General features: G+C 46.9%; 1 pseudogene across 1 annotated transcript in view; it reads left to right on the top strand.

The window, feature by feature from the left end:
- LOC146821920 (glutamine amidotransferase-like class 1 domain-containing protein 3, mitochondrial pseudogene) overlaps window positions 1–16,878 on the top strand; it is a 103,171-nt pseudogene that overhangs the window by 81,862 nt on the left and 4,431 nt on the right. The window contains exon 2 of the transcript XR_014962785.1: window positions 14,186–14,273. The product of XR_014962785.1 is annotated as a glutamine amidotransferase-like class 1 domain-containing protein 3, mitochondrial pseudogene (transcript). The remainder of the gene's footprint in view (window positions 1–14,185; window positions 14,274–16,878) is intronic.

Genomic DNA, 16,878 nt, shown 5'->3' on the forward strand with positions numbered 1-16,878 from the left:
CAATTGTAAATGTTGTTCTTTTTCGCGCCTTTTCCTTTTTACCGTGGTCAGCGGTGCTCTAATAATGATTTCTGGTGCTGCAAAATACCAAGGCCCTCATTTATGAGAAGTGACGCATCGCTTCGTGAAAGCAGCGACGCGTCACTTCTCAGTGCACCCTCCTTGCGACAAGATTGATGCGTCATATTTACTGTATGACATCTTATGTCGCAAGGAGTTACAGATACGTTAGTATTTCTGACGTATCTGTAGGCGTAAAAGTGACGCATTGCTCGAGTGTGTCACAAAAGTGACGCAACTCCAGCAATGTGTACTTTCACATGGGGCAAGCCCCATGTGAAACGACCTGCGTCAGTCTTACGCCTGCTGTGAGGCAGGCATAAGATATTGACGCATTTGCACCCTAGAAGTGGCGCAGTGAAATCTTGTAGATTTCACTGCGTCACTTCTACGAGGCTTACTTACATGGGAACGCCCCCCCGCATACATTATACCTGAAGCAGGTATAATGTAGCACAGGGGTTTACAAAGTGACGCATCTGCTTAGATGCGTTGCTTTATAAATAGGGCGCAACAGTAGGCATGTTTTACGCCACCGATGCGTCATAAAAAGTGACACAACGGAAGCGCAAAACTGTCGCAAGTCCTCATAAATAAGGCCCCAAATATGTAAAATGGGGCTGAGTACCTCCATAGTGCAGATTCACAAACATCAAGTCCTAAAAATTAAAAAAAAGACAAAGGCCAATAAGTTTGGATATGTGCACTAACTTCGGTTACCACAGACATCAGAATTATGATGATTTTTGTGATAAATAGCCGCAAATCGCACCTGCAGATATTTCGGGGGGTAGGCGCCCAGTATTTACGAACATGCGGATTTTGGAACAGCAAGCAGCAAAATGCTCGTATTTCCCAAAAATGCGTGATATAAGGTAGTTATTGCACCGGCTAAATACTGAACACTATTAGATGTGATAATTATCATATCATTTAGTGGCCAACCCGTAATGAGGGCTCAAGAAAAGCTCCACGTTAAGACAATGCATGTTTTACCAGCCCTCGGTTGGGAGGGAGCGTTATCCTCGCTGCTGTAAATAAAGACTGTATTCAAAGCTTATTTTTTTTTTGTCGTGATTCCCAAAACGCATTCTTATTTATCGATTATATAATACTCTTAACACATGATTTATATTGTGGCTTAGTCTTTTCAATAATATCAAATAAGGCTTATCGAAGTGCACAGTTTGTAATTGTCGCTCATGCACATGGAATATATTAGTCTATGGAGCGTTAAGGCTAATGATTTTAGGGTGGTTGACTGGCAGGGCTGGACTTGCCCAAGTTTATTTTGCCCACTATGCAACACCACGTATCCCAAAGGAGTCTCTGGAGTATTTCACAGAAGCAGCTGCCATGTTTTCTGTTTAGATAGTGAGTTTTTATTGGACTCTCAATACAACCTACAGAAGCAAATGGAGAACATCGTAAATGCAGGCATTTCGTTGGCATTTAGTGTGACCTATACGGGGTAAGACTATAGCACGTTTATTGGTCTATAACCGCATGTTGCCATTAAGACCCTTAGTAGCCATTCCATCACGAGAAGAGGAAACAGGTGGAAAGTTCTACAACTTTATTTAATAGGTCACCGGCTCTTCAGCTGTTATTTATCCATGAAAAGCAACATGACATCACCTCCAAGCAGGGCAAGCGGAGCAGGAGACCCCTTTCTGCACTTTGCTTAGTAATATAATAGGAAGGGACAAGAGGTCTGTACTGACAGATCAGGAGGCTTGAGTATTAATCCTGGCTGACAAAGCAAACACAAGGAGATGATGGACTGGAGTGCTGAAACTTTTCAGACCCTCACCCTCAGTCACAGATCTGGGTTGAATCCATCATCATTCTTTAGCTCACTTTGCCACCCCAGTTCAGGCATAGCTATATGCAAATCAGTCTTGACCCTGTGCCCTCATAGGAACAGTCCAGCCCGAACTGCCAAGCCATGTCGTCACTGGCCCGGAAACAAGCATCCTGGGACTGGTTTCTGGGTAACACCCATCATCAGCCAGGCTAGCTTGAATCCAGTGGCAAAGTGAGCAAGGGACACACGTCTGGGCATACCCTGTCAACTTAGGGTGAACGTTGCTCTCCATGCCTCTGGAATCAAGCTATCCTGGCTGAAAAGGGGTGAAACCCCGAAACCGGTCCTAGGATGCTTGTTTCCAGTCCAGCGAGGACCTGGCTTGGCAGTTTGGGCTGGACTGTTCCCATGAGGCACAGGGTCAAGACTGATTTGCATATGGCTGGGTTCAACTGGAATGGCCTGTTGAGCAAAGAAAACGATGGATTTAGGCCAAGATCTCTGTACTGGTGTGAATGTATGACTTTGTTCTGTATTCTGTCCATCAACTTGTTTTTGTATTAATCCTGGCTGCCACACCTGACTAAGTTATGTGATACTAGGAAAATTGTTTTTTTCAGGTCGATTCACAAAAGAAGTAGTCACTTTACGTGTCTTAGGTTTACTTCTACAGTTACTATATCTTTTAGAGTCCCCAACCCCCTCAGTGCACATACACCTCAACAGATGAAAATCATAGATTTCTGTGTGTACATCGTACCCTACAACAGGATTTTCCACTGTCAGTAAAGCCCCTGGCTTATGGTTAGTACAATGTGAAAATGTACTGCAAATTATTTTGTTATAATGTCCACCTAATATATATTTTTCAGATGAAGGTAGCCATTTCCATAGTTCCAGAAAATATGGGGTAATTAGATATTTTTCAAATGCACTCTTCCCACCTACTCCATCATTTGTTGACAATAAAGGAGGCATGAAACAATTGAAAATTTGATTAATGCTCACAGCTTCCAACTTTTGGGGTATTCTCAAAATTTTCAGGGATCACCCTTGTGCCCCATTTCTTTAAACAAGGATACATTTGATCTCCAGAATATCTGTCATCAAATACAATGTGTATAATGGTGCTACACAACTCAATTCAACATAAGTACAGTGTAAGGGTGAGGTTGTGCATTCCATGATCACAAAAGTCCCTTTTCCTGGGGAATCAATCAATCAATCAGGGAATTGTAAGCGCGCTACTCACCTGTGAGGGTCCCAAGGCGCTGAGGGAGTGCGGGGGTCCGCAGATCTGTTCAGCCGAAGAGCCAGGTCTTGAGGGTCTTCCTGAAGGTGTTCAGGGAAGGGGCGCTTCTGATGTCTGCCGGTAGCTCGTTCCAGGTCTTGGCTGCAATGTGAGAGAAGGATCTTCCGCCTGCTCTGGCTCTGTGGATGCGCGGGGTTTCGGCCAGTGCGAGGTTGGAAGATCAGAGGTTTATTTTGGGTACGTGGAAGTTGATTCTGTCGTTGAGGTATTTGGGTCCGTTGTTGTGTAGACATTTGTAGGCGTGAGTGAGGATTTTGAAAGTGTCTCTTTTCTCCATGGGGAGCCAGTGGAGACTTCCATAGTCCAGTCTGCTAGTGATGAGTGTGTGGGTGACTGTCTTCCTTGACTCAGGGGGGATCCACTTGAAGGTCTTGCGGAGGATGCGGAGGGTGTTGAAGCAGTTGGAAGTTGACGGCATTGATTTGTCGGTTCATGGTGAGTGATGAATCGAGTATGATGCCGAGGTTCTTGGGGGGTAGGTGGGCTTCCGAGGGCAATCGGCCACCAGGTGCTGTCCCATGCAGAAGGGGTGGTACCGAGGATGAGGACTTCTGTCTTCTCAGCGTTGAGCTTCAGGCAGCTGTTGGTCATCCAAACTGCGATGTCTTGCATTCCTTTCTGGAAGTTGAGTTTGGCAGTGGTGGGGTCTTTGGTGAGGGAGAGGATGAGCTGGGTGTCGTCGGCAAAGGATACAATTTTGAGGCCATGTTGTTGGACGATGGCTGCGAGGGGGGCCATGTGGAATAACCAGTAGAAAAAAGGTAATTGAGTTCAGCTTAAATGGCCCTGCATCATTTCAATTAAGCGTTGACTTTGAACTTTAACTTCTATTTTTAATTTGTGTGGTGACTGTTTCAGAAAGGCATCAAGTCAAACTTGCACATGCCAATGACTTGGTATACAAGTTCCCATTCAATTTGGTTAATAATAATATTATCCCAGTACGGTATAGTAGGATACAGAAATAATTTGGGTGAAGTGTGGGCAATCCTGGGTGGGATGCCCTGAAAGTTTGGGAACTTGAAAAACTTTCACTACAACCCATTCCCACCCTGGAACCTGAGAGTCACTCCTTGTTGAGGACAGGAGTACATCTACATCCATGCTGATAATGGAAAAATAATACTTCAACATTTAGAGGGGTGTAGGGCAAAGAGCGTCACCACAGGAAAAATATTTCCTCCCTGGAGAAAGAAAACTAAAGTATAATTGCACTAATGCAAAAGCATTTTCTCATGCACAGATGTGCACTATGTACAATTACAGTTGCACATCCAGAACGCCTTTGCATGCACATAATTGGGAATTCACATAGCTTTTCTAGGAATTCTCCTGGAAATCTGCATAGAAAAATACTCTTTCCCGACCTTTTGATAGACAAGGTTATTTCAACCAGTTTTTGTAATGCTTTTTATTGAATCATTTGGGGAGGCAGCAAGCTTATTTTGGATAGAAACCCTATCTGAAATACTCTGGTGTATATTTATTAGGAAATGGCGCAATGCGATCCTGCAAGCAAATTAGCAACGCCGCGCTGCATCCTTTAAAAAAAGCAGGGATGCGTCGTATTTACAAGAACACGGTGCACCCGTGTTTTCCCTTGCCTTAGCACTAAAAAAACCTACCTAGTGTAAGGGTGCCTGTGTTGCAGGGATGATTGATTATGTTTATGTACCTTCCTGCATATAAACAATCTTTAAAGGTAATTTGCTCTTTCTATGTGTGCTGCAGAATGCAGCATACATTGAAAGAGCAAAAACAAGAAGAAATCAAAGTATTTCTCCTTGTTGCACCAATCTAACGTCTGCTATTCAATGGCGTTAATTTTTGGTACTGCAGCAGATTTACAGATCCTTGTAAAATCCTGCGTAAAAGGGTACCATAGTTACAAAGTGGCATTAAGCCACGCAAAGTGGCTTAACGCCGCTTTGTGAATATAGAGCAGGGCTTTGGCCACCGGAACATTGGAATAAGTGATGTTCCGGTGGTGCAATCTCCTTATAAATGTGCCCTCTATTCCTTAAAGGTATCTGTTTACACCGATAACATAGAGGAACATTCACAGCACCATAGGGGCACACATGCATCCTACATGGCTGCAAGTGACCTCATGTCACGTGTGACATATTTAGTCAGTCTTGTGTTTTTGGGTAGTATCACTCTGCATGCCAGGAATTAAAACCATAATTACAATGGTCCCTTATGTTTACTATATCTGTCTCTCTTTTTGGAACTTATCAACCCTTCATTTATTTCTGGTCTCCGGTTTCGCTGTGGACCATACAGCTATATGTTTTTTAGTTTATTTGCAACGTACAAATTGCATCAGGCCCTTGGCCTCGTAGTTTCCTATGCTCAAAATCTAAAGTGAGCCCATCAGTGGCAAATGTATGACAGTGTTTTGGAGGAGGAGGATTAACTTGTCCTGCTTTTTGAGCAGACATACCACCCAAATTGTTATATAAAACATCAGGAAAAGTGATAACATTAGTTGACTGTTCCAGGTAACTGCAGAAGGGGCAGTGACGGCTCCTCCGCTATGGCGGAGGAGCGTCGCCCCACTGCTTTCAAGGAGTGCGAGAAGCAGAAACATAAAATGATAATAACTTTCAGTTATTATCATTTTATGTTCGTGCTGCTCTGCGGGCGGGCGGGCGGGCGGTGCTGCTCTGCTCTCAGAGCACGGCAGGGAAGGAGTGGTTTGCCCACTCCTCAGTGCACAATGACTGTTTGGTCGGCACTCTTGGGCCGCCCAAACCATTCATGCGCACTTTCCTAGTTTTCCATGCAGGCTGCATTACAGCCTGCATGGAGAACATGCCCAGGCCCCCATTCCCTGGCTTAGCATCCAAACAGGACGCTCAGACCAATCACAACACTGCAGTGCAATGTTGTGATTGGTCAGGGAGCCTCGGTGCTCACCAGTTACAAGGCTGCATTGCAGCGTTGCGATTGGTAAGTGGGGCCTGCTTTCTGTTCCTCGAGTTCCAGGTGAGCAGGAGCAGAGAGTGGCAAGGTAAGTTATTTTTTATGTTATTTTTTATTATACGCACTCCCTCACAGATTCGCGACCCTCCCCTGCGCGATCATTACCCATGACCCCCGCACTCGTCCTCCCCACCCGAAAGCCATGCTGCCGCCACTGAGAATGGGTGTTACAGTGTCAACACTGAAGGCGACAGGAACGGTGTTTTAAATATAAGCTAATCCTTAAAATCTCCGAAATTACCTTCTTGCTCAGAGGTCCAGTCTTGTGACTCATCTCTGTGCAGACAAATCTACAACTAGTGTCCTCCAGATTGTATACTCTGTCAGTTGCTTAAGGGTTTCCTCTTCATTTGCCCCTCCAATCACTTGTAATTCTAGCGAAGGGTTTGGTAAAGCTAGAAAGAGAGTCTCTACAAATAGCCATTGTAAATTGGTGTCACTGCCACTGTAGCAGTGAAAATAAAAATCAATATAAACTCAAGCTGGGTTAATGAACAGTGGTGACACGTCCAAAAAGTAAGAATGAACGTAAAGGTTTACTGAAAGCAAATTGCTCTGTGAACACTGTCAGCCTCTTTCCCATGAAATAATGGGGCATATTCTCAAGGATCTATCGCCGAGTTATCGGCACTTTAGCGCAGAAAAAGTCGCATTAAATTTATCACCCCATTCACAAGCTGGTGCAAACAGCCCATATCACCAGTTTTCCGGCGATAGCATTCTCAAAAAACATCGTCACGGACGACCCCGACAACTATCGCTAATGAGATGCAGAGTAGGCGTTTCCAAGCAAAAAGCCGCAGCAATACCACACCCCAACATTCTCAACGACCAGCCAGATCGGCGATAAGAACACAAAACATGCGATAAGACGCGTTAGCAGCAGGAAATTAACACCTGCTCTGACCTGGTGCAAAGTCGGATGATAATCTGCAGCATAAAGGGAGCTCAGCCCAGAACCCCACCTGAAGAACAACAGACGCCATGGAGCTACTCATCATGCCGCTCGGAGCCCCAACAGGGCCACAACACCCATCACCACCCCCCCCCGGATCCCCCCGCCCCACCCCCCCCGGACCACCACAGAGGCAACGTAGACAAAGACAGCGGACCTTCGGGAAACAAACCAGCCTCAAAGACTTAAAACCAGAGTATGTAATTGCCCACTACAGGCTCAAAAGGACAACCATTCTCCGCATCCTGTACATCCTTGCCCACAGGCTGACGGTACCAACACAGCGGACAACCAACATCCCTCCGCAGACAAAGCTGCTGGCTTTGCTGCACCTGTTGGCCTTCCAACCAACAACCACCAGAGTCGGAGGAGTCTTACAGCCAGCCTTATCCAAGTTCCTCAAACCTGTCCTGGATACCATCATCAGCCTGATACCCCAGTACCTATACTTCCCCCACACTGCACAGGAACAGCTGGAGACCAAGCAAGGCTTCTACGCCATAGCTGGATTCCCGCACTTGTTGGGGGCAATTGACTGCACACATGTTCTACTTGTGCCCCCTGCCAACACTGCACACAATTACCGCAACAGAAAGCAACACATTCCATGAATGTGCATGCATTAGTGGACCACCTCAGACTCTTCACCAATGTCGTCGCCAACTACTCAGGCAGTGTGCATGACTCATACATCATCCGACAGTCCATCATCAACTGACACTTCCAGGATGGCACCTACGGAAATGCAGTGCTCGTTGGTAAGTACCAAGTGGACACAACACACACCTCAACTCCACAATCATGCAACCCACAACTCTGGCAATACACACATTACAAACCCACACACAACATGCAAAACAACATGCACACCCACCAGACACGACATCATAACTTACTGTGGCAACCTGGGCTAGCCAGGTACATGAGCCACCAATGGCATGGCACATCAGCCACACAATAGCGGAATGTGGAGGTAGGTGGCAACCAGGCATGTGCGAAGGAGGCAAGTGACCCATGAATGAGAATGCACACATTGCTAAGTGTGGCGTGGATGTGCTGGACAGTCTGCTGTATGCAGACCACAGACATATCCATGTCAACGTATAATGCTGGTGTTGGTAGTGTTGTGGATAGTGGATGCAACCATGTCACCCCAGACAGTGGGGAAGATCACGGAAATGTAACTTGTTATGTCCCCCCTGTAAGCGTGTGCGGAGTGGGCTCACCCGGCGTATGTTAGGCTAGCGTAGGGGTGTGAATAAAAAGCACGTAGCCTCTTCCGGAATGGCCAACATGGTTGCCAGGGCGGCGCTTCTCACCCCGCCATGAGGCCGACGCCGTGTGCGGCGGTGCCTACGATCCTGTGCCCCTGCAGCAGCCCGGGCCTCTGCTCCCCGAACCAGTCTCATCCGCCCCTGCGCATCCAGGCCTCACTGCTCACCTGCCGACACCGGCGTGTCTCCAAGAGTGCCCACCATGTGCCTGTGATAGCTCGAAGCCTGAGGCCTGCAAGCTTGGCAGCCTCCTCAGACCATTGCGGCCTCCGCGAGCAAGGCCCGCAGTACTCCTTTCCCGTTGACGCACTCCACCGGCATACACAGCAGACAAGTAGGTTACACATTTGGAACTGAGTCTTGATTACACGATGGCAGAGTACATGTTCATGGCATCGTTTAAATCCCTATACTCCCTTCGATGTGGTGCCACCAACTCTGTGCATAGCATTCCGACCACATATGTCTGTGGGCCCTTGTGGACTTCTGCCTTAGGCCTACACACCTGTTCAGCAGGCCTCAGACAAATCCAATCCAGTCCATCCCAGGCAGGACACGGCATCGTCGCAGGGTGCACACCCGCTCTGCCCTGGTGCCACCACCTCTGACATCCAGGAATCTTCTCCACATGCCATTCCAACGCCGTGTGTCAGAGATCCAGGAGGAGCTGGCTGCACAGCGGTTGCCCCATGCTGACTGCTGCCTCCGGCACACACTGCAGTTGAGTAGGATACACAATTGGAACTGAGACTTGATTTGTTCATTGCAGAGTTTATATCATTGTACAGGCCTCATCGCAGACTGCATCCCCTTCCAGCTCTGGTGCCACTGACTCTGTGCCACGGGAGTCATGGGCAGTCTCCTGTTGATCATTGTTGGCGTCTTAGTCTATGGCCTGGGGGTTGTCTTCATCATGTAGCTGATGCTGACATGGTGGGAAAAAGGAGACTGTAGCATTCATCTCCTCCATGATGCCTGTTTCTGCTTGCTTCTACCCTCTGCATCATGCCCTGGATGGATACCTTCCACTGTCCCCCGTAACGCTCCGCGACATTCTCCTTGGACATCAACGAGGACCCGCCCAGCTCTCGTGGCTCTATCTCAGTGCACCACAAGTCCCCGTCCCTTGCGGGTGTGCCTGTGCCGGCCGCAGTGCATCTGGGGCCATTAACTCTGTGCAGCTCAAGTCATGCAACCATGCTGCTTGTACTTTGAACTTCTGGTTGTCTGATCACTGTTGTAGTTGTTGCTAGCACCAACCAACCCCTGAGGGGTTGCTTACACTACTCAACACCCATCCAGCACAGGCGTCACTGGACGTGTGACCCTAGCAATAAATGGTGCCGGGCGCACGTGCCCATAGCCAGTTCCACAAATTATATCAGTGTGTCCGTGTGGTCGTTATGTATGCATGAGGGCCCCGGGCCATACCACATCACATTGTGCTGTGTACAGCATGAGCAACCTTGTCACCTCATGCAGCAGTGTAGACCTGGGACATGTGGCTGTGTGGGACCCCCCTGTGAGCGTAAGTGTGTGGGCCGGCATACGGCAGTACCGCGTAGGGGTGTGGTCATTCAACACGTGGCTCTGGGCGTGGTTGAGTTTAGGCCTTGACAAAGAGCTAACTGATGCATGTGTCTCTGGTGTGGTGTCTGCACCACCCATCACACATTGTGCAATGTTGCTATGTAGCATGCACACAGAGTTAGGCCTCGGCCAGGGGTACATGAGGGTGAGCAAGCACGCCCGGGGTCCAGGATCATACTTCCCAACTGTTGTGTGTGTTGCTATTTCCGCAGCATAAGCCAAAGGTCTACCCTCAACCGCAGGGCAAGTTCAGCCAGGCATGTACTCTACATCTGTGTCCACCCTGTCCTCACCATAGGCCTACACACACGTGGCCACCCACCTTCAACGCACAACATCACAGTGTCGTTGTCTGGCTTGTGGACATGCGCAGACGTGCATGGCAATGGTATGCCGTAGGGGTGCAAGTGATGCAACGCGCTGCGTACACTAGTGAATAGGCTCGGGGAGAGGGAGGAGCAGCAGTGAGGCTACGTACTACACATTGATGCCGCTCATTTGCAACAAGCAGTACATGTCATACAGGAATCACAAAGTCACACATATTACACACAAATGAACCAGTGAGCCTGCCAACACATCATGCAGAACCAACTGTTGACTTATGTCTCTCTGCACTGTCTCAGGTGACCAAGGATATGCACTCTGCGCTTGGATGATGATACCCCTCCGAGCCCCGAACACACAGCCCCAGAAGCAGTACAATGTGGCCCACAAACGCATCAGGGGAATCGTGGAACGCACATTTGGCATGTTGAAGTCACGTTTCAGGTGCCTGGATGTCACAGGTGGAAGGCTCCTGTACAGCCCAGACATCGTGTGCAAGATGATCGTTGCATGTCGTGTGTTGCACAACATACGTGTACGCAGCACGGCACCATAGATACCAGTTCCAGAGGCACCGGACGATGCAGGAATAGCCCGCAGGGACACCATCATTGCAAATTTCTTCAGATGAGCACATCACATTGTGACTATCCTTGGAAATCATCTGACAGTACAGAATGACCACAGGTACAGCATGTGCAAATAAATGCATTCCAAAATTACATTCACTAAGTGCATGTCACTCATCTGTACAGGCACATCACTCAGACAAGTGTGAGTGCGACATGTGTTGATGACGATTTTCTGATGTGTTCATGGATGGTGGGTGTGTCACCTCTGTGCAGAGAGGCTGTTTGGGGTGTCACGTATTCGAACTGCCAGTCCTGTGTATCACACAGTTAGTAGGGTATCCCACTCTTCGGCGTTTCACATGTGTCCAAGGTCATTCCATTTTGGCTGCCATTTGTGACCTTCTGGTGACAACAGGTCTCCTTTTGGGGTCAGTTATGTACCACCATGATGCAGGGATGCCCCCTGTGACTCAAGTCCCACAACATGGGCAACATGTACGTAAGCGGGAGTCACTGCCCCTACATTCGTCCGCGCTGTCATAATTGATTGATCATGGTCATGACACGTCTGTGTGCAGGAGGGGTGGCTTGTCCCTCGGCGATGTGAAGGGGAGATGCGGTTTCACATGTTCCATGCATGTTTCAGCATTGGAGCAGTTTACATGCAGACTGCATGTCAATGTACGTTGTGACTGTGAGGAGATGCGTATGTGATGCGGGACAATGGTCATTGGTTCTACGTCACGGATGTGGTTTTGTGCTCGTACATTGTCATCTCACTGTTTTTGTAGTCTGCTTTTATGGTGCATTTCCCCACCTGACGCGTGAGAATTGCAGGCCTGTTGCTGGTCTTCGCTGGATTTTGTATCGCCATATGCCTCATCGCAGCTTTTTTTGCGTTCGTGTTTCACATTTTTGCGGCGTCGCATTGACTTTATCGCGGGCATTTGATGCGTTATTGTGAGACTATCGCATGGTGCCGCCGGCTTGGGGATATCATATTAACACAGCGTTATTTTCCCGCTACAGACTGCGATAGGCAAAGTTGCGTTAAGCTAATTTGGCGGTAGTTATCACACGTTCTTGAGAATATCCCCCAATGTTGGTGTGGAAGAGTATGGCACTCCACACCTGGTTGTCACCATAGGTAAGCCCTGTTTCCAGGTGTGCCTCCTAAAAGACGCTATCTCTGCAGTGGTGCTCCTGGTTTGTCGGGATGTCTGATATAAAATTCACATGATAAATGTGGAGCATGAATTTTAGAAACTGGTAGCCATGATTGCTCCCAGGCACAAAACCCCTCCAATCTCTATTGTTTCTGACTACCCTTGCAGCTAAACTTTTATGTGCCTAATCTTAATTATAGCAAAACCAATGGCTTGGCAGTTCGGGCTGGACTGTCCCATGAGGCACAGGGTCAGACTGATTTGCATATGGCCATGTCTGAACTGGGGTGGCAGAGTGGGCTAAAGAACGGTGATGGATCATACCCGGATCTGTTGACTGGGTGTGAGTGTTTGATTGGTTCTGATGCTCCGTCCATCACCACCCCCTTTTGTACCGCTTTGTTCGCCATAAGTTGGCAGGGTATGCTCAGACGTGAGTCCCTTGCTCACTTTGCCACTGGATTCAAGCAAGCCTGGCTGAAGACGGCTGAAATGCCAGAAACCGATCCTAGGAAGCTTGTTTCTGGTCCAGGGAAGGCATGGCTTGGCCGTTCGGGCTGGACTGTTCCCATGAGGCACAGGGTCAGACTGATTTGCATATGGCCATGTCTGAACTGGGGTGGCAGAGTGGGCTAAAGAACGGTGATGGATCAAACCCAGATCTGTTGACTGGGTGTGAGTGTTTGATTGGTTATGATGCTCTGTCTATCACCACCCCCTTTTGTCCCGCTTTGTTTGCCATAAGTTGGCATGGTACGCTCAGACGTGAGTCCCTTGCTCACTTTGCCACTGGATTCAAGCAAGCCTGGCTGAAGACGGCTTGAATGCCAGAAACCGGTCCTAGGAAGCTTGTTTCTGGTCCAGGGAAGGCATGGCTTGGCAGTTCGGGCTGGACTGTTCCCATGAGGCACAGGGTCAGACTGATTTGCATATGGCCATGTCTGAACTGGGGTGGCAGATTGGGCTAAAGAACGGTGATGGATCAAACCCAGATCTGTTGACTGGGTCTGAGTGTTTGATTGGTTCTGATGCTCTGTCCATCACCACCCCCTTTTGTACCGCTTTGTTTGCCATAAGTTGGCCGGGTATGCTCAGATGTGAGTCCCTTGCTCACTTTGCCACTGGATTCAAGCAAGCCTGGCTGAAGACGGCTGAAATGCCAGAAACCTGTCCTAGGAAGCTTGTTTCCGGTCCAGGGAAGGCATGGCTTGGCAGTTTGGGCTGGACTGTTCCCATGAGGCACAGGGTCAGACTGATTTGCATATGGCCATGTCTGAACTGGGTTGGCAGAGTGGGGTAAAGAACGGTGATGGATCAAACCCAGATCTGTTGACTGGGTGTGAGTGTTTGATTGGTTCTGATGCTCTCTCCATCACCACCCCCTTTTGTACCGCTTTGTTTGCCATAAGTTGGCAGGGTATGCTCAGACGTGAGTCCCTTGCTCACTTTGCCACTGGATTCAAGCAAGCCTGGCTGAAGACGGCTGAAATGCCAGAAACCGGTCCTAGGAAGCTTGTTTCCGGTCCAGGGAATGCATGGCTTGGCAGTTCGGGTTGGACTGTTCCCATGAGGCACAGGGTCAGACTGATTTGCATATGGCCATGTCTGAACTGGGGTGGCAGAGTGGGCTAAAGAACGGTGATGGATCAAACCCAGATCTGTTGACTGGGTGTGAGAGTTTGATTGTTTCTGATGCTCTGTCCATCACCACCCCCTTTTGTAATCTTAATTATGGCATTCACCTGAACCAACACAGGATCTGGAGTAAGGCGTGTTTTTGCAGAACAGGTGTTAATCAAGTACCTGAACTGGTGCCTCCACAGGAGCCGAATGGCTGACGTCTACTCTTGCTGAACATTTCCCAACTCCCCTGCACTCCTAGAACCAGAAGACTCTCTGACTCCAGAATCACGGGGGAAAGGGGAATGGGGATATTAGAGAGACTGCCACACTGGTGTTGCCACTGGAATGCCTGCACCTGAAAATATAAGCAAACAGTTCTAGACTTCTTAAGTCAACTTTGTACTCTTCCCAAATTAACCCTGTTACCTTAATGTGTGTGTGGAATTGCCTCTCTCTAGCTGACCTTGTAGGTAGATAGTCAGTGTAAATAAATCCTTTTCTTTTTCTTTAGTTGCAGGATGGAAGGAGCTCAACTGTGAAAAGGATACCAACTTGACTCTGTACCCTCAGCAGAATAGAAGATGCAGCTGGTAAAGATGGTAAGTAGAAATATATATATATATTTGTATTTACTTGAAGAGTCTTTCTCGAAGGTTAATGCTGGCAAGAAATTCGTGCCTTATGAGAGTAGGTAACTTGACTAAACTTGTTAAACTGATTGACCAAGTAAGAAAGGTCAGAAGCGTCTAGTTATTGAGTTCAAAGTCTAACGCCTCTGTAGTTTGTGTGCAAAGTCTTAGCGCTTAAAAGTTGGAATTCAAAGTCTAGCGCTTACCAAGGCGGACGTCACTAGAATAGCTATTGACTGAATAGTTTTGCTTCACATACTGCTGATGAGTCGCTAGGACTGAGGAAATTACCATATGCAGCAATACTCAAGATGACTACTGCCTCTTATCACAGGAACGAACTGGAAACAATAATTCAACCAAAAAGACTGTACCTGAATGGCAGTAATTACGAGTAAATTCACTGCTAAGTAAAACCTGGAAATAGCGAGCTAGAGAATACTCGCTAACTGAATCGCCGGGAAAGCCTTGAGCGCTGAGGAGAAAAACTCGACTCTTCCCTGGAAAATGACCGTTGAAGTGCGCGGAGCACAGAGTGCCTGCGCGCGATACTCCTGAACACTACACTACAGAAAGCTAAGAGGAACACTAGAACGCTGACCTGCATTCAGCGACCTCCATGTTAAAGTATCTTTTTTGGGGGGAAAGAGAGTAAACTCAAGCCTGAGCTATGGCAGCAAACCTTTTGGCAACCCTGTGGCTCCAACAAGGGGGTGAGTACCCAGAACTGTACACCTGCCTAATTTTGAAAGTGGGGACTGCGTGTCTTGTATCAGAATCAGTGTGGCCAATCCTGACAACAGGATTTCAAAACAGATACATGGCTATCGGATGAATTTGCAGAGAAGGATGCAATATCAATCTTATAATAAATGCATTTACAAGTTGATCAATTGGCAATTGAACTAGCAATTTTGGGTTGCAATTTAGAAGATTTCTTAAGATGTAATATTTTGCGAGGAACCACACCTCACCCGTACCATAGTGAGGAGCTGGATTTCTTTTACGATCACCATAGAATTTGTAACTAGCTTTTGCTTTCTTCAATGCTTCTTGTGCACACCTCTGTCCTTCAATGTAAATGTTCTTGCTCTGAAGGTACTGATGTACATAAGGACTAGTCCAAATGTAATATTTGGCATTGATGGCCATACAGACCAAGACATTCAAATACATGAATGGTCAGTATTCTTGCATGTTACTTCTGTGAACTATGTCTTACTTCAGTCCTCACCTTGCTGCAAGACTTGACATCTCAAATACTGTTAAAATATTGATGGATTGGTGGGCAGATGGTCGTCCATGTCTAACTCTTACAAAGGCAAACAAAGATCTTGAAGTAAATCTAGACCCTATATCAGTAATCAGAAACTGTGGAATAGCACACAATCAGACAATGTTTTGTGCATAAATTTGCACCAGCTCTTTCATACTGGGGAATCCTGTAAAGATATAAACTTACTAATTTTAGTCTATTGATCTATATCTACTAGGACTACTACCATACAATCATGACAACCAGGACTTTTGGGTAATTCTACAATGAAATCCATTGACACAGTATACCTAGGTCTAGGTAGAACAAGTAATGGTTTCAAAACTATAGAATTACCATGGGAAATCCTAATCTGGGCACAAGTGTAATATGTTGTACATAATGTCTTATATTCTTGAATAAATGTGACCACCAAAAATATCTTCTGACTGCTGCTAGGGTCTTAGCTATTCAAGGACACCAAGCAACCTTCGATACATGAAGCCAGTTCTTAGCCTGCTGTCTTAAATGAACTGATGTCAAATATACAGCGTTATCTTGACACAATTTTTTTTTTTTCATATTTATCTTCCTGTCTTTTAACACTTCTTTGTGTCAATAGATTGATTTTCTAAACATACTCTAATAAAAAATGATTCCATATTAATCAAAGCAATAGAATGATCATTTGAAATTGTTGTGGACAGAACTAATGGTGGATCATCTGTTAATTGACTGACTGTTTTAGTTGATTCTTTTATATCGAGCCAATTGTACAATTATTGAGACTTGGTATGTAGGTTATCACAAAAACATAATCAGAAAACAAAAGTTTCCAACTTAGTTTTCAAGGAGCCAATGCTTTAGCTGTTTTTAGAAATTTCAGATTTGTCTATAGTGTTTTGCCCCTAACAGGTAATGCCTTAAGTCTTCAAAACATCGTATGATAGCTGAAGGTCTTTCCCAGTGATGATATACCTTAACCACTCCAATCTGCCCCACTCCAATCAGCGCCAATCCAAAACAATCAGCTCCACTCCAATCTGCACTGCTCAAGTCTGCCCCACTCCAATCTGTCCCACTCCAATCCAAAACAGTACTGCCCCACTCCAATCTGTCCTACTCCAATCCAAAACAATCTGCCCCATTCTAATCTGCCCCACTCCAATTCAAAACAATGTGCCCCACTCTAATTCCAAAACAATTTGCCCCACTCCAATCCAAAACAATCTGCCCCACTCAATGCAAAACAAAATAACCCACTCCAATCCATCCCACTCCAATTCATACCACTGCACTCCAATCCACCTCACCATAATC

Source organism: Triturus cristatus, chromosome 6 (assembly GCF_964204655.1).
Source record: "Triturus cristatus chromosome 6, aTriCri1.1, whole genome shotgun sequence".
In the NCBI taxonomy this organism is placed as follows: Eukaryota; Metazoa; Chordata; class Amphibia; order Caudata; family Salamandridae; genus Triturus; species Triturus cristatus.